Below are 23,774 nucleotides of genomic sequence, written 5' to 3'. Positions count from 1 at the left end.
TGATTCTGTGTAATTGAATCACTAATTGAAAGGGGCATGTTCAAAATAATAGCAGTGTGGAGTTCTACTAGTGAGGTCATTCATTCTTTGAAAAACAGGTGGCAATTATTGCCATTATTTAAGGATGGAAGGCAGCAAATGTTGTACATGCTGGTTACAGTGCATTTCTCTCTGAAATTCTGAGGAAAATGGGTCGTTCCAGACATTGTTCAGAAGAACAGCGTAACTTGATTAAAAAATTGATTGGAGAGGGGAAAACATATAACGAAGTGCAGAAAATGATAGGCTGCTCAGCTAAAATGATCGCAAATGCTTTAAAATGGCAACCAAAACCTGAAGGATGTGGAAGAAAGCGAAAAACTACCATTCGAATGGATAGAATAGCCAAAATGGCAAGGACTCAGCCAACAATCAGCTCCAGGAAGATCAAAGAAGGTCTAAAGTTACCTGTGAGTACTGTTACAATTAGAAGACACCTATGTGAAGCCACGCTATCTGCAAGAAGCCCCCGCAAAGTCCCACTGTTGAAAAAAAGACGTGCTGAAGAGGTTACAATTTGCCAAAGAGCACATTGATTGACCTAAAGAGAAATGGCGCAACATTTTGTGGACTGATGAAAGTAAGATTGTTCTTTTTGGGTCTAGTGGCCGGAGACAGTTTGTCAGACGACCCCCAAACACTGAATTCAAGCCACAGTACACTGTGAAGACAGTGAAGCATGGTTGCGCAAGCATCATGATATGGGGATGTTTCTCATACTACGGTGTTGGGCCTATTTATTGCATACCAGGGAACATGGATCAGTTTGAATACATCAGAATACTTGAAGAGGAAATGCCCTTGAAATGGGTGTTCCAACAGGACAACGACCCCAAACACACCAGTAAACGCGCAACAGCTTGGTTCCAGACCAACAAGATTTACGTTATGGAGTGGCCAGCCCAATCCCCGGATCTTAATCCAATAGAAAACTTGTGGGGATCAAAAATGCAGTTTGAGGCAAAACCAAGAAATAGAGAAGAACTGTGGAATGTAGTCCAATCATCCTGAGCTGGAATACATGTTCACAGGTGCCAGAAGTTGGTTGGCTCCATACAACACAGATGTACAGCAGTTCTCAGAAACAGTGCTTATACAACTAAATATTAATTAAGTGATTCAAAGGAAAGCAAAATCTTCAAACATTTTTCAGTTTATATAGTGAATGCTTGAGTTTGTAAAGAAGAATACAAATACTGCTATTTTTTTGAACAGTCTAATATTCACTTTTCCTCCTTTTTTTTTTTTTAGAGGAACAACACAAATTTGATATATTTTTCTTCATGTTTTGATTTGGAATAGAATGTGTAGTGTTTCCAATGCATTTGTGTGTATGGAAATAAAAGCTATTAGAAGGATTTTGAGCTTTATTCACTTTTCTCAACACACTGCTATTATTTTGAACACAACTGTATTTTGATAGTAAACATGTTTACTTAAAGTGGTTCTACAGGCTCAAGGTTTTTTACCCTCATGCATTCTATGCATGAAGGTAAACAACCTTCTGTGTGTAGCAGCCCCCCCCCCCCCCCCCAACACTTACCTGAGCCCTCTCTTGATCCAATGATATCCACGAAAGCATCAATTCCCTGGGGACTCTCACTCCTGATTGGCTGAGGCAGCAGCTGTAGCCATTGGCTCCCACTGCTGTCAAATTACAGTCAGTGAGCTAATCAGGAGAGAGAAGGGGTGGGGCCAAGCCAGGGCTCTGTGTGTGAATATGCACGCAGAGCTGCGGCTCAGAAGTGTGCCTGCTCGGGTGCCCCCATACCAATCTGTTTGCTATGTGGGCACCCAACAGGAAGGAGGGGCCTGCAGCGCTGGCAGGGGTCCCAAAAAGAGGATCTGGGCTGCTCTGTACAAAACCATTGCACAGAGCAGGTAAGTATAGACGTTATTTTTCAGAACAAAAACACAAGACTTTAGTATCACTTTAAAGGCAGACAACAATTCTAAAGTTAGGTCTATTTTAACTCATCGGCCAGGTGTAAATATGAGCTGAAATGTATACACCAGTGTTATGAAATATAACCCGTTGGCCTGTCATGGCCATGCTTCCTAATGCGGAACCAAACTCTCTCAATCAACATTAGAGTAGAGGTCCATTCATAAACGAACTATACTGAAACCTGCTCCCATAGCAATTCTAAGCCTATCCTAACTACCTTGTAAAGGAAAGATGTCTATACCTACCTATACAGAGGGCATTCTGGTCCGGTCAAATGATGGGCTCCCAGCGCCGGCTTCGGTGTAGAGAAGGGACAGCTAAGAACAGATGTCCCATAGTAAGCCTATAGGTGACATCACCGCCTAGGCTCTGTAGCTGTTCCTAGTGATCTCAACTCTTCACTGAAGCCAGTCGCTGGGGTGAACATGTTATCGGACTGGAGTGCCCTCAGAACAGGAAAGAAGAGACATCTTACCTTTACAGGGCAGTTAGAATAGGGGTGGAAGCAGGTTTAAGTATAGTTAGTATTTGACCAGACTTCTACTTTATTTTCAATCCTTATGCTGCTAGTATTAGTAAACAGACAGGAAGGTATAATATATTTACTTGTTTTAACTTCTTTTTGTTTGGTTACATTTCTGGCCTCGATGAAAGTAATGTCATACATTCCAGGAGTCTTCATGGACGTGTTTTTATTTTTTTTATATGAATGAGGGGGGGAGGCGCTTTCTCAGCTAGGCACACCCTCCTGCCTGCATACGTGAGCTATGGGCAGATGGATGCCAGGAACTAAATGCTACATGAATAATCTACCCTTAAGATGGCCATGGCTAGAAATGCTCTGTAACAAGACTTCAAGCCAGGTTGATAATGGTACTAAAATAGTACTGATAATTAAAAACCTTCCTAACCTAACACTGTACCCACATTTTGGTGCAAATAAATGTGAAGGTACATACAAAATGCATGGTGAGATCGTTGCTTTTATCTTAAATGGCACTAAAATAGCATAAAAGAAAAAAGGTAAACTGCCATTGGCTGACAACAGATGATAATCATTTTCCATGCCATTTCAAATACATTTAACAGCAACGAAAATGCACAAGCAAGTGTAAGAAGTGTTAAATTAATTCTGTCCATTTATTTTGTTCACTGCGTATTTTCTGCCATCTAGTGGAAAAATATGAGATGGCATCTTCAAGAACGATAGGGGCTAAAAATTAAACAATATATTTTAGAAATCCTGTTAGGTAATTGCACAGTAGTAAAATTAGATTTTCCACTATTTTTCTTAACGTAACCATGGATTTTCTTATTCTTTGCAAAACCATGCTGCTTTACATCTTCCTATTCAGCAAGTACCAAAATGTTTTTAATCTTTACGTAGCCTAATTGTTATATACTTTTCTCAACTTTAAAGGGTACCTATGCTATATAGCAGTGGTCTCCAAACTGTGGCCCAGGGGCCAGATGCACCACTGATATAAAACCCTATTTTTCCTCCCATAAAGGGGCATACTTCCTGCCACAAACATCAACGATGGGGTACTATTCCTCTCACTGGCACCAACGATGGGGCACTATTCCTCTCACTGACACCAATGATTGGGCACTATTCCTCTCACTGACACCAATGATTGGGCACTATTCCTCCCCCTAATACCAAAGTTGCACTATTTACTCCCATTGATGCCAGAACAATTTCTACTCCCACTGACCCCCTTAAAGTCTGAAGAACAGTAAACTGGCCCTTTGTTTAGAATGTTTGGAGACCCCTGCTATATAGGGAAATCCTATTCATTCTTCTGGAGTGGCTACCTATTATGAGTTTCAACGATAGATGGCCTCTCCATAGAAATAGACATTTTCTACAAATTTAGAAAAGTAAGGAACTGGCCAGGGGAGTTTGCAGCACTTCCAAGTGCACTTGTGGTACACAGCCTATTTGCCTTTAGTAAATCAACCCCACTGTGTTCAAAGTTAATGTTCTTGTTAATGTATTGAATGTTTGCAGTTTTCTGGTTGCCTGTAATAACCAAAGATTTGAAAGGTTTGAACTTCTGATTCTCTGTTTTTATTCTATATATATACAATTTATTTTTAAGGTGATGATTCAGTTAAAAATTAGAGGCATGTCTATGATAGGAAAGGTGCTGAGCATTCTAAGACAGTAGACGTTCCAAGCAATTCCATACCCGTTACAAAGGTCTGCACAATGTATAATTTGGGTGCTCAGTTGTAGAAGCCTTTTTCACAAGCTCAATAATAAATACAAATATATTTGAATATGAACAGATCTCCAGCTATATCAGAACAGGATACTATGCTCCTAGACCACTCACTTATTTTGAAGGGGTTTGTTTTAGCCCTACACATAAACCATAAATGTCCAGGAATGAACGGTTTTGCAGTTAAATACTATAAAATGCTTGAGTCCTTGCACAGTGCTTTGTGACTGTATTCAATACCCTGACAGATCCCAAAGTATACTAGAGCAGTGTTTCTCAACCTTTTTTTTATCAAGGAACCCTTTAAAATTATGGACAGTCTCGAGGCACCCTTTAAAATTTGGACAGTCTTGAGGCACCCCATTCTAAAATGTGAAAAACTACTCTAATAGTTTTATATAACGCAGCAACATCCACACATGTAGGACACCCAATATTAGAGGTGATTTATTCTTTCAAAGCAAATAAACTTTTGCACACTGGTACTGACTAGTATTCCAGTGTTTCTCTTCTCCAGTTTTTCTCCATGACTGAGTTAATGTGACCCCCAGCGCTGATGGAAAGGGGCAGGGGAGGGTCAAAGCAGGATGCTGTGCAGGCAGCTAACATCCTCCTTATCAACTGATGATGTAATTTGTTGTCAGGACGCCAGTGGCTAGAAGATTGTAATGGTGCACAATGAAAACCTGTGCCTTTGTGTAACTAAAAGGCAGGAGTGTTCCACCCGCTGGCCTGTATACAAGTTTTGGGCAATTTTTAAACATTTTGCCAAGGCACCCCTGAAGAAACCACAAGGCACCCCAAGGTGCCTGGACACCTGGTTGAGAAAGGCTATACTAGAGGCCTATGTTATAGTCCTGAAAATTACAGACCTATGTCTCTCTTAAAAGATTAAAAAAAACATTCATACTGAGCTATGTAGATGCAGCATCGATCCGATGCAGCATCTGTCCTCAGCTGCCTCCACCCAAGATCTGAGTGATCAAAGACCACTTATCACTGAGTTCTTGATCTTCCGTGAACAGAGAGTGGTGACGATCAGTCACTAGCTCTCTGCTCTGCCCCTCCAGTGCTCATTGGAGCGCCGGGCTTTGGAGGGAGCTGGAGTGGCTGTTTCAGGCTCACAGCAGCTCGGTGAGATGCTGTGCCAGCTGCTGGTCCAGGCATCTGGGTGGATCCTAATGGGATCTCTCCAGAGTCTAGACCAGCTGAGTGACATTAGCTGAAAGCATGCTTTAGCTAGCTATTCAGCTGAATATGGGTCATAGGAGTGCAGAATGAAGTGCACCTCTGTGATCTCCAGGGGATGTAGGGCCAAAAGAGCTTTGGCCCTACTTCTCCTTTAAATGCTGATTTAAAGATTTTAGCAAATTGACTGCTGCTTTACTCCCACCCCAAATTTCTGTAGACTAAGTGGGATTCATGTTGGGTAGGGAAGCCCTTAATCTTTAAAAACTTTTAATCTCCACCTTGACTGATGACCAAAAAACAACAGGGATGCTTCTTGATTGACAGAGTGGCCTGGGACAATATGGAAGCAGCTCACTGGTTCATAGGACTTTGAAACAGCATGTGTGCTAGAATCATGATGCTTTATTCATCTCCACACTCAAAGGTGAAAGTCAGCGGCCACGTGCCAGATACCTTATCCCCACTGCTGTTCATATTAACATTGAATTTATTCAAATCCATATATCACAGACCTTCAGGTAGTGGGTAGAGTTTACAAAATAGCTGTCTTTGCAGATAATGTATTGTTATTCATATCAGAACCACATGCCATTCTCTGCAAAATACTGAAGGCCTCAAGCACTTTCAAGGTCTCTTTAATCTAAAATCAATTATATGTCCTATCCGTTGACTGCCTTAATTCCTGTGGATGTAGTGGAAGTTCCGTTTCATATGAAAAAAGGCGGTGATTACATATTTAGGCTTCCAATCACTGTCAGACCTTGCAGAACTGTACACCTGCAATTTCTGTTCTCTTTTACCAAAACTCCAACAAAGCCTCAAGGACTTGGGATCAATTCCTTCTTCCCAGGTTTGGAAGAGCAGTCATTGCAAAGAGCAGCCATCAACAAAGTATGTTTAGTATATTTGTGTGGAGGTGTCTGCTCCCTGGGATTAGCCTTTCCCTCCTAAAGTTGTTCAAAAGCCTTAAGTTTTTTTTTTAACTTTAATGCATTCTCTGCATTAATGTAAAAAACCTTCTTTGTCCAGGATTCCACCCCCCCCCCAAGACCCCCTTATACTTACCGAAGCCCGATCTTGATCCAGCACTGTGCACGAGAACAGCTGTTCTCTCTGCTCTCTCCCTCTTCACAGAGGAGATTGATAGCAGCGGGAGCCATTGGCTCCCGCTGCTGTCAATCAATCCTCTGACAAGGGAATGGGGAGCTTGGAGGTCTGTGTCTTTGGACACAGGCAGCGGGCCTGCACGAGTGCCCCCCTCCCCAACACATGCCTTGCTGTGGGGGGTACTCCAGAAGGCTGCAGGAGCTGGAAGCGCTGGCAAGAAACTCCGGAAGAGGAGGATTGGGGCTGCACTGTACAAAACCATTACATGGTACAGGTAAGTATAATATGTTTGTTGATTTAAAAGAAAAAAAAAATTAAAGGTTTAAAATCACTTTAACTTTGCCCAAAATGCAAGGGAGCTAAAGAACTTTGTAACCAGAATACTTCTGGGCCTGCCAGATCACAAGGGTGGTCAACTAGCATCTCCGCCCCTCCCTCAAAGATTGGGTCACTAAGAAACAATTGTCTTCCCGCAACCACCTGATTGTTTCCCATAGCTCCCCTCATGAATCATCCCAAAGACACTTAGGGACCACCCACTTATGGAATACATTGTGTGGAGCATTTGTCAAACCTGCAAAAGGTCATTCATCTCATCCACTATGGGACCCTGACCTTCAATCTGCCTAAATCCAGATTTACCACCAGTCCATTACTTAAAATGCTGTGTTGGCGAGATAGTTCTTCAACAAAGGCCACTTCCAGTATCGCTATCCCAATACCAGTTTGGGCCTCCCTTCAAATTAGGCACTTTTTGACCATTCCTCGTGTAAATATGAATGTGTGAATTGGTTAGCAGGTAAGTCTTCAGGGAACAGAGCTGAAGATAGGGTGAGAAGGGCAGCTAGAGCTGCTTTATTTGTCTGTTGTAAATAATTCATCCAGAATCTTTCAAAGAATACTCATGCTATTCACTAGAGACTTCTAAAATGTCAAGGTAGCTATGAGATGACATTAGATGATTATTTTCTCAGGTTTGCTGAGCTTACTGCACTGCAGGTAATGCTATTTTGATTGCTGTTAGATATTTCTATTTGTGAAGTCATTCTTTTTATAAGGAGTAAGGACACACTACTGAGATTCTCCAACAATCTGGAATTCAGTCCAACAATGTTTTTAAATTGCTCCGTAAAATGCTTGTAATCTTTAGATAAAGCAAACAAATGTCAATAACATTTCATGAAATGAGCAGCTTTCATAATAATCCCATCTCATTTGCAAAATAAATTACATAATGTGCCATCACCGTTTTTACTGCTCAACTACATCAGGGAACCCTCTATTGAGAAAATAGAAAGATGTCCCTTACCTTCATGGCAATGACTGGCTACAAGGATGACGGGACAACTCATGGCTCAAGACAGAAAGCAAATGTTTCTGCAGAAAACTGATAGTAAGAAAAGATTTATTTTATTTATTTCAGGTACTTATATAGCGCTGTCAGTTTACACAGTGCTTTTCATATATATTGTACATTCACATCAGTCCTTAACCCTCAAGGGGCGTACAATCTAAGGTCCCTAACTCACATTCATACATACACATACTAGCGCCAATTTATACAGGAGACAATTTACCTACCAGCATGTCTTTGGAGTGTGGGAGGAAACCAGAGTACCTGGAGGAAACCCACAGAGGCACAGGGAGAACATGCAAACTCCAGGCAGATGGTGCTGTATTTGGGATTTGAACCAACAACCCTAGTACTGCCAGGTGAAAGTGTTAACCATTTAGCCACTGTGCTGCCCATAAAAGATAAAACGATAAGGAGTGTACAGCTTTAAGAGGTCCACAGAAAGACTGAAATCCAGGTAAAAGGATCAGTAAGGGTTTGTTCACACTTGATTAATTTCTAACACCTCCAAAACGCCCCTATAGCTTTAGACAGGCGTTAATGAGCTTTAAAGTTTGGGTGTTCTGCAAGCGTTAGAAACGCTCCCCAAACGCCCTATGCGAGGTTTTGAGGCATTTTACAAGCTTTAAAACCGCACTACAAACACCTATAATAAACTTAATGGTATTAACGCCCTGCAAACACCTGCAAGATGTTTGAGGAGCATCACCATAGACTTGAATGGGAGGCGTTGAAAGGCTTCAACTCCTCCTGACTGGACATGAGGCTTCCATTTTGACGCGACCCTAAAGCTTCATGTTTTGCTAATGTGAACAGCACTGTGTGCTGCCCATAGTATCATTTCCATAGGCATTTGATGAGTGTTAAAAACACTGCCAGCTACTAACCTGCATCAGAGCAGTCATAGCATAGAGGGATTAGGGCTCCATGCACACCTATGGTATTTGCATGTTGAGTTTATGGCAGCCTATACATTTCAGTGGGTTGACCTATGTGCAAAAATCACACAAAAGACACACTTTATTGTGCATGTTAGCAAAGTGCATTGGGGTGCAATTAAGAATTCATAGCACCACAGCATGCCTGTGAGAGGGATGCACATTTTTGTGTGTTGCTGGAACATGCACAATGTTACGTGCATTCCCAGCCTTACACAAGTATGAACCTTTCCTTAGACTGCACAAGCACCTGTTGTAGTAAAAAAATATCACTGCCAAACAGTGTTTAACCACTTCCCGTCCGGACCATGTACATAAACGGCCAGATGGAAGCAGTGTAGGAGCAGGTGGCTGTTTATATACGTCCTCCCGCTTCCCTGCCTGTGCACACTCCCTGGGAGTGCGCGGCACAGCGATCTGGTGCCCACTGTGTCCGTAGGACACAGCGGAACACCAATCAGTGTACGGGACCTCTGTGTGAGGTCCCGATCATGTGATCACTGATTGGACAATCAGTGATCACATGAATAGTAGTAAGCAAGATGTCACTTCTGACATCATTGCTTACTACTTGGGAAATCTGTGAATGATCACAGAGGTCACATGGTACAATGCTATTCACAACAGCACCATGTGACAAGCTGTGGCCAATCACAGCTCTCACAGTATTTCTCAATGGCTGCAAGAATGCAGCCAGAGAGAAGGAGAAATGATTGCTTTTACAGCCTTTATGGGTGTAAAAGCACTCAGTGTAAAAAAAAAAAAATCTTTATCACCTCCCACAAGTAGTACAGTGTCACCATGGTGACACTGTACTGCTAGGGTGACCGTATGTTAAAAAACAAAAAAACTAAATCATAAATAATAATATAAAAAAATAAAATAAAAATGTAAAAAAAGTTTTGAAAAATTGTAATTTTGTTTATAAACTAATTTGGGGGGGTTTTTACTAAAAAGATAGCTGAATACATTTTGGCCAAGATTTATAAAGAAAGATTATTTATTTTCAAAATGTTATAAGAAAAACACTTTTTTTTTCAAAATGTTTGGACTTTTTCATTTATATAGCAAAAAAATAAAAATCCCAGTGGTGAATAAATACCACCAAAATAAAGTTTTATCTATCTCAAAAAAATGCTAAAAAATTCATATGGGTACAGTATTGCATGACCGCGCAATTGTCATTCAAAGTGAAAATTGGCCTGAACAGGAAGGGGGTAAAAGTGTCCGGACTTGAAGTTGTTAAAGAGAACTCCACATTGTTAAGAAAAAAAATGTAACGTGCAATTACTGCCCACTCACCGACTGCAATATGTATATACAATATGTACATTGTGGTTTGCAAGTAGTTTACCGGGGTTATGGCTGAAGCCATGAGCTATTACTCCTGCATTTTTTTTTTCGAGCAGCCGTTTCTCTTTCTGATGAAAGTAATCTGAGCGACTGATTAGCTGCTGGATCACTTTTAGAAGCAGCGGAAGGGGACGCCGGCGGTTGCGGCTGCTGGTCACAGAGGTGAGGAAAGACCAGATCGTATTTCCTCACTTCTATGATCTAGGAGGACCGGAGTAACGTCGTGACATCACATCTGGACTGGACCGGATGTTACATTTTTTTTTTTTTAAAGCATAAGATCAATTGTTTTTTTGGGTTTTTTTTATGCTTTTAAAGGTAGAGGAGATATTTGGGGTTTTCTAGACACCAGATGCCTCCATAAAGAGGACCTGTCATCCCTTATTTCTATTTACTTCCTCCATCAGCTCATCCTGCACAGCTATTACCTTTTGTATCACTCAACCCTTCCTCTTAGATTGTAAGCTCTAATGAGCAAGACCCTCTGTTTCCTCTTGTCTGTAATTGCGGACAATAGAGTCTGACTTGCCAAGTCGCACCCAGTGTGACTGGGGACTTACACACAGATCTGGCTGCTTTTTCTCCCTGTACAGAGCTGATTTCAGAGAGAAGATACAGCCAAATCAGTGTTGTGTGTGTTTGTAAATACACAACAGGTATACAGACAAAATCATTGGCTGTAACCTGCTAACAACCCTGTACTGTGTCCAATCACTGGTCAGCAAGGGGTGCGCGCATGTGTGCCTGAAACTCGGACGTTGTGACATACAGATATGTTACTGAGGCTGTGGCTGCTGTCCACTAGCAGTAAATCTACTGTTAATGGGTGGCAACTGGTTAAACTGGCATGTTCAGCAGCACTAATGCCTGCTGAATGTGAAAGGGGTTATGTTTACAACTCTTCTTGGCTGGTGTGTTGGTTTAAGTGGAGTGGTAAAAGCACGGCACAACTGCCCACTTTTTCTCACCCTTCCCATCTGCGAGGCTAGGTTCACACCTGAGCATATGATTTTCTTGTATTTTTTGGTGTATTTTTGCAGCATGTTTTTGATGTGTTTTCATGCTTCATGAGTTTTTTCTTTCTGTAGGAGCAGACTGGTTGTTAAACACAAATCCCTACCAAAACCACACTTCTTTGATACACATCCACTGAAGTCTATGAACCTGAAAATGCACCAAAAAAAGACTCTGCACCTCTTCCAAAAATGCTCTGCAGGAAACTGCGTTGATGTGAATGGGACTCATAGAAAACCATGTTAAGACCTGGTTCACGCTAATGCTGTGCCAGAAACGCAGCAAAACCTGTGTGTTTCCCACACCGCATTGCAATCGCACGGCATCCATGTGATCTGCTGCGTGTGTCAATGTTAAATTAATGACACCCCTAAACAGATCGCAAAATGCAGTGCCAATGCTAGAATTCTCACCACGTGTGTGAACAGCCATGTGATGCCAATCAGCTGCGGAAAAAAAGGGTCTGTCACCTTTTTGTTGTGGATACGATTTGAGCCATGCAAAATGAATGGCTTAAATCGCACCACACAGACATCGCATGTGATTTGCACAGAAATGTGGTGTGATTCCTGTGCGAACTACATGCGATGTCCTGCACCACACAAGTGTGAACCTATACTAAGCTTGGGTTCATGATCCGGTGTGGAATTGGCACCGGTTTCTATGTGATTTCCACACCACATCATAATCGCATCCCATTCATACGATTTGCTGCGGGTGTGTATTTTAAGTTAACACCTCGAAATCAGTTTGCAAAATGTGGTGCGAGGTGAAGAATCGGATCGTGTGGGCGTGAACACCCATGCGATCCGATTCTGGTGTGGGCAAAAAAAGGGTTCTGCACTTTTTTGGTGCAGATGCGGTGCAATTTGAGCAATACAAAATCTATGGCTCAAACTGTACCGCACAGAAATCACATGTGACTTGCACAGGAATGCGGTGCAGTTCCTGTGCGAATCACATGCATTGTGCTGCACCACATCAGTGTGGACCCGGGCTAAGGGCCCATTCACACTAGAAACTGCAGCTCACAGCACTATCGTCCCTGTGCGATTTTCATGTTCTTTGCAGTGTGATTTCAGCCCTATTTGTTTTGAATGGGCTGAAATTGCATTGCACCAAAAGTAGTGCATGTGCACGGCAATCCGTTGCGGGGAAAAAACGCAATGTATTTGGAGTGTTGTTAACTTTAAACTACAAAGACATGCTGGTAGGTGAATTGGCTCCTGTCTAAATTGTCCTAGTACGTGTATGTATGAATGTGAGTTAGGGACCTTAGATTGTACGCCCCTTGAGGGTTAGGGACTGATGTAAATGTACAATATATATGTAAAGCGCTGCGTAAATTGACGGAGCTATATAAGTACCTGAAATAAATACTAATAAATAATAACTGATCTCTACAGCAGATCTCAAGGGCACTGCATTCTAGTGTGAACGGAGGGCCCACAGAAGGTTGTGAGTCCCTGCGCTTCTGAAAACGCACTACACTTATGAACAGAGCCTGAATGAGCCCCAGCTAGTAGCCGATTGCTTCCTCCGCACATCTGCTCCAGTTTTAGTCCATTCCCCTAATCTCTGACACCATGTGACACCGTGAATTCTGTACTGTACACAACCATCCGCCCTGTACAATGTCCTCAGCCTACTGCAAATAGAATCAACGGAGATGAAACGTAAACATCCAGTCCTCTATAGAGGCTGCCAGATCGTATCATAGAAGTCTCTGGAAAAATGTCGATCCTACTGATCAGTGACACCTCAATGAAGGAGCCTTGAACAGACAGGGGCGGAGTCTTCCCCCTGGAGCCGCCTTCCTGTCACCGGGGAGACTTGTCCCCGCCCCCTGTTCCCCTGGAGACGCCGGTGACAACAAATCAGCCTGGACTCTGAGCCCGGTAAGAGGGATAGAAATGGGGGTCCGATGTACAGAGGGGGGAAGTGCTGACACCGAGCGGACACAGACACACACTGTACGATATTCTCATCATCTGTCTGGGGCTGTGAGCAGGGATCAGGACTCATGGATGAATAGGGACCATTTCAGTGTTTAGAACAGAACATGCTGAGGACTGACTCGTGGTTTCCTTCACCAATCTTCCAATTGCAGTAGAACTAAAGAAACACTTTTATAATGGGTTGTACCAAAAAAGTACACATTTTTAATTGTGAACAATTGTTATGACACCTAGACATCCCATTCAATACATCATACAGAGTCATAGTACTGTGTTGTATGTCTATGTGTCATAACAATTGTTCACAAATACAAAGTTGTACTTTTTTAATATTTTTGATACTATTTAAGCCTTCAAAGTCCTAAGTCCTTGGGGGTCCCTCCTTCATCTAATTGTTATTTTGGGGATGGTGGCTTACAATCAGGGATTTTCCCTCTTTTCTTTCTTTTAGTTGTAGAGCAATTAGAACCCCTGTCAGGTTTTTATTGCTGGCTGTCTCCTAAATGGGAATTTTTTCATTATTATTATTATACAGGATTTATATAGCGCCAACAGTGTGCTCAGCGCTGTACATTATAATGGGAGACAATACACAAGACAGTACAGTAACAATACAGTACAATACACGAGGGGATCGAGGGTCCTGCTCCTTGGAGCTTACAATCTATTATTAAGTGTTCTTGCATAGCAAGGAACACTTATTGTATTCTCACATATATATTCTTATTCTTATTATTATAGCCATATTTACCACCCTAACTCCTCCCACAGTTTTTACACTACAAAGACAAGTAATATATCAAAACGTGCGGATTGTTCCCGATCGGATTGCTATTACTTTGTGGAACGTTTCGCCAAATCGTTCACGAAATATCGCGTTTTTTGTGGCGAAATTTTCCCATAGGAATGCATTGAGCAGCAGAGCACAGCTAGAGTGTGCAAAGGAAAAATCAGAAGAATCAGAACATGATTTGTAAACTGCCATCACTCTGTCATTTTCAAGCCCACCTACACATATCTTATATCAAAACGTTCAGCTAACCCTGCTGCCACTAAAAATGTTCATGGCTAGGACATACTCCTGATAGTTTTCACAATATGACCATTTGTTTGGACCTCACCCCTCCCATTGACTTTCATTGAAACTCCACTCTAGACACCAGAAATTTTAAGGGACGTTTTTAAACTGCGACTGTGCCTTCATTTTTTATCTTTCAGAGACATACTATGCATCAAAATGTAGGTCTGTTTCTTGTAATTGTCACAATATAAACCTTTTCATGGTAGCATTTATACTACAAGCGTTTGAAGATGGCAATCGCCAGTGAACTTGGCAAGTTTGAAAAGCCTGTTTAGAACAGACATGCTGACATTCCTCTCAGAGTGAGTTGTCATAGCAACCCAGCTGTCTCAGCACAGTGAGCCTACTCCGCCCTCTCCAGGTGCAGCAACCAAAGGTCACTCAAGAGGCAGATGACTCACCAGGCTGGACTGTGAGCTTCAAAATACAAGCTGAAATGCATTTCTCACTATCAGGCTTGCAATGTGCACTGCTTACATTTCATCAATCATTTGGTAAAGGTTGCAGCAAGAACACTTTACACAATTTACCCAGAAATTGTAGATTTTCTAGTCTCACATATATATTCTTATTCTTATTCTTATAGCCAATTTTAGCACCCTAACTCCTCCCACAGTTTTTACACTACATAGACAGTAATATACCGAAACGTGTGGATTGTTCCCGATTGGTGTGCTATTACTTTGTGGAACGTTTCGCCGAATGGTTCACGAAATATCGGCGTTTTTGTGGTGAAATTGGTCCCATAGGAATGAATGGCGGAATGTTCAAAACTAGAGTGTGAGCTGAAAAATCAGGACATGATTTGTAAACTGCCATCACTCCCTCATTTCCAAGCCCACCTACACAAATCGTATATCAAAACGTTCAGCTATCCCTGCTGCCACTAAACGGCTAAGCCCTAGTCCTGATAGTTTTCACAATATGACCATTTGTTTGCAGCTCACGCCGCCCATTGACATTCATTGAAACTCCACTCTAGCCACCTCAAATTTGAAGGGCAAATTCTAAACTGCGACTGTGCCTTCATTTGTAATATTTCAGAGACATACACACATACATCAAAATGTAGGTCTGGGTCTTGTGATTCTCACAATTTAAAGCTCTTCAGTGTAGGATTTATATTTTTTAAACTACAACCGTTTGAAGATGGCAACCGCCAGTGAAGTGAGCAAGTTGGAGCAGTTTGTTTTTAACCGCTCTTCTCTGCCCTTGCTGTAGAGTGAGTTGCCATAGGAACCCAGGTGTGTGATCAGGCAGCAGAGTGACAAAAGCGAGAGTGTGAGCTGAAAAATAAAAGTTGAAATGCATTTCTCACTCTATCAAGCTTGCCATGGGCACTTTTTAAATTTGATCAATTGGTTAGTGTAATGTTCACTATCTTTACTCACTCCGCCCACTCCACACAGTTACTCCACCCACTTCATAAAGTTACTCTGCCCAGTCCTACCTTTTCACAGTTACTCCAGCCACTCCAACCACACAACAGTTACTCCGCCCACTCCAACCACACAACAGTTACTCCGCCCACTCCAACCACACAACAGTTACTCCAGCCACTCCAACCACACAACAGTTACTCCGCCCACTCCAACCACACAACAGTTACTCCGCCCACTCCAACCACACAACAGTTACTCCAGCCACTCCAACCACACAACAGTTACTCCGCCCACTCCAACCACACAACAGTTACTCCAGCCACTCCAACCACACAACAGTTACTCCGCCCACTCCAACCACACAACAGTTACTCCGCCCACTCCAACCACACAACAGTTACTCCGCCCACTCCAACCACACAATAGTTACTCCAGCCACTCCAACCACACAACAGTTACTCCAGCCACTCCAACCACACAACAGTTACTCCGCCCACTCCAACCACACAACAGTTACTCCGCCCACTCCACCCAGTTACTCCGCCCACTCCAGTTGTAGCTTTTTTAAGCATTTTTGCATTAGCATTTAGCGGAGTTTTGCCACATTTGCATTTTTTAAAAAAAAAATTTTGGGGGGGTCAAAAAAGTCCAAAAAACACCAGTTTGCGGCAGTTTACCGCGTTTTGCCACATTTTTCAGCATTTAGAGCATTTTTACAGCTAAAAATCTTCTCTAGAAACCCACTAGTCCTGGGTTTTTTTCCAGCCAAAACAAAACGTTTATTACAGTCTATGTGTGAATGGACACATAGGATAACACGCCGGGGATGGACACATAGGATAACATGACGGGGATGGACACATAGGATAACATGACGGGGATGGACACATAGGATAACATGACGGGGATGGACACATAGGATAACATGACGGGGATGGACACATAGGATAACATGACGGGGATGGACACATAGGATAACATGACGGGGATGGACACATAGGAGAACATGCCGGGGATGGACACATAGGATAACATGCCGGGGATGGACACATAGGAGAACATGCCGGGGATGGACACATAGGATAACATGCCGGGGATGGACACATAGGATAACATGCCGGGGATGGACACAAAGGATAACATGCCGGGGATGGACACATAGGATAACATTCGGGGGATGGACACATAGGATAACATGCGGGGGATGGACACATAGGAGAACATGCCGGGGATGGACACATAGGATAACATGCCGGGGATGGACACATAGGATAACATGCCGGGGATGGACACATAGGATAACATGCCGGGGATGGACACATAGGATAACATGCAGGGGATGGACACATAGGATAACATGCCGGGGATGGACACATAGGATAACATGCCGGGGATGGACACATAGGATAACATGCCGGGGATGGACACATAGGAGAACATGCCGGGGATGGACACATAGGATAACATGCCGGGGATGGACACATAGGAGAACATGCCAGGGATGGACACATAGGATAACATGCCGGGGATGGACACACAGGATAACACGCTGGGGATGGACACATAGGATAACACGCCGGGGATGGACACGTAGGATAACACGCCGGGGATGGACACGTTGGAGAACATGCCGGGGATGGACACATAGGAGAACATGCCGGGGATGGACACATAGGATAACACGCCGGGGATGGACACATAGGATAACACGCCGGGGATGGACACATAGGATAACACGCTGGGGATGGACACATAGGAGAACATGCCGGGGATGGACACATAGGAGAACACGCTGGGGATGGACACATAGGATAACACGCCGGGGATGGACACATAGGATAACATGCCGGGGATGGACACATAGGATAACATGCCGGGGATGGACACATAGGAGAACACGCCGGGGATGGACACATAGGAGAACACACCGGGGATGGACACATAGGAGAACACGCCGGGGATGGACACACAGGATAACATGATGGGATCCATAGTGAAGACAACCAGAAAAGACAGGTCATCTTAACACATACTACACTCTCTGCTTCTGCTCTCTCTATTTCTCCTAAAATGTTTGAAATAGTTAATTTTTGACTATTTTTCAGTGCATTCTGGGCATTTTGGAAGGTCTCCTGAAGTTATCTTAAAAAAACGCACATAAACGCGGTATGCAAACGCAGCTAACAGACGTTTTTTAACCTACGTTTTCCAGCAGTCAGTTTTCATCGTTCAGAAGAGTTTTCCAAATTCCCCGTCTACATGGAGCCTTATTGTCAAAGCTTAACTGAACAAGCTTATTGGCTGCCATGCACAGCGCCACCAGATTGTAAGTGCGCCAGTTTTAGTAAATCTAAATGTGTGCTTATCCCAAAGTTCAACCCATTAAGCAGGAATTTCCCAAAATTCAAACTGTGAATGACCAGCATAACGGTTAGAATTTGGAAAAATCCAAATCCATATTAACCACCGCCCGCCATATAGTAATATGAGGGGTGCAAGGTGGTTCTCTCATTCTGGGATGACGTCCTCCCATTCTCACTGCGCATGCGCGGCTCAGGGAGCGTGGCGATCGGCGGTGCGCTGTGTTCTTCGGACACAGCGGATCACCGATCACGGAAAGAGCCGAAGATGTCGGCTCGGTCATGTGATCAGCTGTGTCCAATCACAGCTGATCACATGTAAACAGGGAAATGCCAGTTATCGGCATTTCTCTCCTCTCGAGCTGTCACGCTGACAGAGGAGAGGAGAGCCGGTAATCAGCATTCCTCGGAGGGGACATGTACACTGATCATCAGGGCACTGATGATCAATGTAGCCCCAGCAGTGCCACCTGTCAGTGTCCGCCAGTGCCCATCAGTGCCACATACTGCCTACCAGTGCACATCAATGCCACATATCAGTGCCCATCTGAGCTGCCTTTCAGTGTCACCCATCAGTGCCAGTCAGTGCCACCTATCAATGCCAATCAGTGCCAGTCAGTGCCACCTATCAGTGCCAGTCAGTGCTGCCTATCAGTGTGCATCAGTGCCGCCTATCAGTGCCTGTCAGTGCCGCCTAACAGCGCCAGTCAGTGCCGCCTATCAGTGCTGACTTTCAGCGCCCATCAGTGATGCCTGTCAATGCCCATCAGTGCCACCTACCAGTGCCTCCTCATCAGTGCCCATCAGTGCAACCTATCAGTGTCCATCAGTGCAGCCTATCAGTGCCCATCAGTGCAGCCTATCAGTGCCCATCAGTGCAGCCTCATTAGTGCACATCAGTGAAGGAGAAAAATCACTTATTTACAAAATTTTATAATAAAAACTAAGAAAAAAAAATTTTTTTCAACATTTTAAGTGGTTTTTGGTTTGTTTAAGAAAAAATAAAAAACCCCGAGGTGATTAAATACCACCAAAATAAAGCTCTATTTGTCACAAAAAAATGATAAAAATTTCATATGGGTACGGTGTTGTATGACTGCGCAATTGTCATTCAAAGTGCAACAGCGCTGAAAGCTGGAAATTGGCCTGGACAGGAAGGGGGTAGAAGTGCCCGGGGGGCAGGAAGGGGGTAGAAGTGCCCGGTAGGTGAGGGGTTAATAACACAACATTACCACCTTGAGGTTTCTTGAATTTTGATTCTACACTTGTATACATGGAGAGGCTGCAGCAGACACTTAAATTGCCACATAAAGTGCTGGGAGGATTACATGAAGGAAAAATGAAGGCTTTGTTACAGCAGAATACCCCCCCCCCCCCTAACCTTTATAGGTAAGAAAGCTGTCATTTTACAGGTGGTTGCCGTGGTCCTGCTCCTGTGTCCAGCTATGGCATGAAAATTCAGTTGAGAGCTCCCATAGGCACACTGGTGACAGTTATCAGCACAGGTATGATTTGAATGTTACTGGCTGAACCTGCTCATTTGCATATCTTTGCAAAGGATTCTGGGAAATGGGTTTTGCCACCTCAGGATTGATGAAATCTGAATTATTTGTGTTTTTAGATGGTTTATAGAGCCAGAAATATTTGGAAGTGAACATACAAGCCAAAAGAAAGATTTTAATGTTAAATTCAAATTTGACTCTCCATAGCTTGATATTTTGGTAGTTTGGGCGGTTTAAAAAGACTCGAAGCTTACTGAGCAGATGGAGAGGTTGGGAAAGCTCAACGGACACCAAGTGAAGGATCTTTCTAGTGACACTGATGTGAAGATTCCTCTGAGGGGAAGTTCATTGATACTGATGTGAGGATCTCTCTGAAAGAAGTTCAGTGATTACTGACAGGAGTGATGATACATAAGGATCTCTCAGGGGGAGTTCAGTGATACGGACAATGAGGATCTCTCTGGGGAAGTTCAATGATACTGACAAAGAGGATGTCACAGAGAAGTTCAGTGACACTGAGGGCAATATAGACTTCTCTGAGCCCCATTCCAGAACACTTGGAAGTTGAGCGTTGTTCCCTGCCTCTCTTTTTTAGGTGTTTTTGCATTGCAGACCCCTCCCCTGTTATCTCACATATAGGTTCTTATTATTATAGCCACCCTAACTCCTCCCACAGTTCTTACACTACATAGACAGTAATGTACGGAAACGTGCGGATTGTTCCCGATTGGTGCGTTGTTACTTTGTGGAACGTTTCGCCGAATGGTTCACGAAATATCGCGTTTTTTGTGGTGAAATTTTCCCATAGAAATGAATGGCGCAACTAGAGTGGGAGCTGACAAAAGCTAGAGTGTAGAAGGAAAAATCAGGACATGATTTCTAAACTGCCATCACTCCCTCATTTTCAAGCCCACCTACACAAATCTTATATCAAAACGTTCAGCTGTCCCGGCTGTCACTAAAAATGTTCATGGCTAAGCCATACTCCTGATAGTTTTCACAATATGACCATTTGTTTGCAACTCACGCCGCCCATTGACTTTCATTGAAACTTCACTCGCAGCCACCTGAAATTTGAAGGGCCATTTCTAAACTACGACTGTGCCTTAATTTTTAATATTTCAGAGACATACTATACATCAACATGTAGGTCTGGGTCTTGTGAGTCTCACAATATAAAGCTCTTTGCTGTAGGATTTATACTTTTAAAACTACAACCGTTTGAAGATGGCAACTGCCAGTGAAGTGAGCAAGTTGGAGCAGTTTGTTTATAAAAGCCCCTCTCAGCTTGTTCTGACTGAGTGAGTTGCCATAGCAACCGAAGGGGAGTCACCAGGAAGCAGAGTGACCAAAGCTACAGTGTGAGCTGCAAAATAAAAGTTCAAATGCATTTCTTCAAGCTTGCCATGTGCACTGTTTACATTTCATCAATCACTTGGTTAGTGTTGGAGGCAAGAACACTTCACACAATTTCCCCAGAAATTGTAGATTTTCTAGTTATTATTACAATCATTATTATTATTATTCAGGATTTATATAGCGCCAACAGTTTGCTCAGCGCTTTACAATATAACGGGAGACAATACAGCAACAATACAGTTCAATACAAGAGGGATTGGAGCTTACAATCTAAGGGGGAGGGCTAGTGGTACAAAAGGTAATAACTGTGGGGGATGGACTGGTAGGAGGAATAGAAGATTCTGTTATTAGCTGAGGGCAGGATAGGCTTCAATGAAGAGTTTTCAGAGATCGCCTAAAACTGAGCAGAGTAGGCGATAGTCTGATAAATTGGGGTAGAGAGTTCCAGAGGATGGGGGAAGCTCTGGAGAAGTCCTGGAGATGAGCATGGAAGGAGGAGACAAGGGAGCTAGAGAGTAGGAGGTCTTGCGAGAAGCGGAGAGTACGGTTTGGGTGATATTTGGAGACAAGATTGGTGATGTAATTTGGGGCAGAGTTATAAATGGCTTTATATGTTATTGTTAGTGTTTTGAAATTTATCTGTTGGGCAATGGGAAGCCCGTGGAGGGATTGGCAGAGAGGGGTGGCAGATACAGAACTGTTAGTAAGGTGGATGAGTCTGGCAGCAGCATTCATAATAGACTGAAGAGGGGATAGCCTGTGATTAGGTAGGCCAATGAGGAGGGAGTTACAATAGTCAAGGCGAGATATAACAAGGGAGTGTATAAGTTGATTAGTGGTTTCTGAGGTTAGGAACGGGCGTATCTTGGAGATGTTGCAGAGGTGAAGCCTACAACATTTGGACAGTGATTGGATTTGGGGTGAAAGGACAGATGGGAGTTTAGGGTTACACCTAGTACCCTGGCATGAGGGGAGGGACTGATGGTTGTATTATTGATCTTGATGGAGAAGTCAGGGAAGGGGGCACGGGCTGGAGGGAATAGTAAGTTATCTCATCACTTTGCAAAAATACCTTCCATTATGTCCCGTACATACGCTCAGAAAATCAGATGACAAAATTTGCTTTCGCAGCGATCGTATGATACATTGATCGTTAGTACACAACTTTCAACAGCCAATCACGACAGTTCATGTGACAATATCCAAAGGAACAAGCACGAAAATGTGTCTTGTACAATAACAGCATGAACGATTGTCGTTCAATCAGTACAGTACATTCACCCGGAAAAACTTGAGAGACCAAGACCAAGCATGCTCAGAAACAAAAGAATACAATACAATACAACACTATGGAAGTTGGATTCTGTTGTACGTGGATTTTTGTAACTTTAGTAATCTCTTCCTGTCAGCTGATACCCTATGAGCAGGCAGATGGCTGGTCAGTGTCCACTCTGCTTTTGCAGAGCAAATATGGACTCAGCCTGCTCTCCTCTACAGGCGGTCAGATGTAAACGGAATGCCTCTCCATTTACAGCCAACTGCCATCCGATCAGCTAGACAGATGTAGAACAGTTCTCCATCCATCTGTTTTTAGTGGATCGGATTGGATGTAGGCACGTGCAAAGGGACACATGCCCGTTTACACCCACTGTTCCATAGAGAAGAATGGATGGTCCAATCGGGTCCACCTAAAAAACTGACCGGCAGACCCGATCGGTCGGCTGTTGTGAGATGTACCCAGACTGAAAAGTCCTTCCATTCTTCTGTGAACAGTAAAATGTGTTTAATAGCAAATTATTCCAAGATGAATATCATAAAACAATGTCACAAAGTAAAGTTAGGCTGTTGAAATCAAGTTTCTTTGTTAGGCTCCTTTCACACAACTGTTCCAGTGAGGTCTGCCTGTCAGTTTTCAGACAGACCTGATTGGATGGTCCATTCCTCTCTATGTGATGTGTCCATTTACACTTGTCTACCTTCAATCTGGTCCGCTAAAAACAAACGGAAGAAAATCTGTCCTCTTCCATGTAGGCTGATCGGATAGGAGGCAGTCAGGTGTAAACTGACAGCTGGTCCATTTACACCTGACTGCCCATAGAGTAGAGTGGGCTCTGTCCATGTCCGCTCTGTAGAAATTGAGCAGACAGAGCTGTCACCCACCCGCTCTGCCCTGCTCAGCAGGGGAACAGCAGACAGATATCCTGCTGAGCAAAGTGGAACAGCCATGTGAAAGGGGCCTTAAATTGGTTGTAAACATTCCCTTTTATTCATTAACCCCTTGCCCTCTAGAGGATTTACCCCCCTTCCTGACCAGGCCACTTTTTGCGATACATCGCTGCGTTACTTTAACCTCTTGAAGCCTGCCACAGGCAAATGTGCGGCCTCCCGGCATCTGGGTCTTGAGAAAAACATATGTGCTGAGAGCACGCGCCCTACGCGCTCCCAGCACACCTGTCCGGTACTCACGGAAAGGTCCCAATCTCTTCTTGAGATCAGGACCTTTTCCAATCATGTGACCGCCGTGACAGCTAATCACGGCGGTCACATGACCCTAAAACCCAACCCTTAAAGGGCCGGGAGGCATCGGCGCCAAGAGGTTAACTGAGAATTGCACGGTCATGCAAAGTTGTACATAAATGAAATTTATGTCCTTTTTTCCAACAAATAGAGCTTTCTTTCAATGGTATTTGATCACCTGTGCGCTTTTTATTTTTCGTGCTATAAACAAAAAAGAGCGATAATTTTTAAAGAAAAACAGTATTTTTGAGGGAGCGCGCCTCCCTACCTGGAAGAAACAAAATCAATTATGTATGTGATTTTGCACATCCCTGCTGCCCTGTAGCAGTACTTCTGCTATAGGGTGATCGGGAAGCGGTTAAAATAACAAACATGTTATACTTATGTATTTGCTCTGTGGAATAGTTCTATTCTCGAGTTCCCTGCTGGTGGTGCTGTCTCCT

The 23,774-nt window shown here is 43.3% G+C and overlaps 1 protein-coding gene across 1 annotated transcript in view; it reads left to right on the top strand.

Moving 5' to 3' along the window:
* The first annotated feature begins 12,851 nt into the window (after positions 1–12,851).
* IQUB (IQ motif and ubiquitin domain containing) overlaps positions 12,852–23,774 on the top strand; it is a 65,866-nt gene continuing 54,943 nt past the window's right edge. Inside the window, exon 1 of the mRNA XM_089672139.1 lies at positions 12,852–13,070. The gene's annotated coding sequence lies outside the window, so the exon portion shown is untranslated. The remainder of the gene's footprint in view (positions 13,071–23,774) is intronic.

Source organism: Staurois parvus, unplaced genomic scaffold (genome assembly GCF_062004578.1).
Source record: "Staurois parvus isolate SC_StPar_1 unplaced genomic scaffold, SC_StPar_1.0 ptg000120l, whole genome shotgun sequence".
NCBI classification, from domain to species: Eukaryota; Metazoa; Chordata; class Amphibia; order Anura; family Ranidae; genus Staurois; species Staurois parvus.
This window is presented reverse-complemented; position numbering and strand designations above follow the sequence as displayed.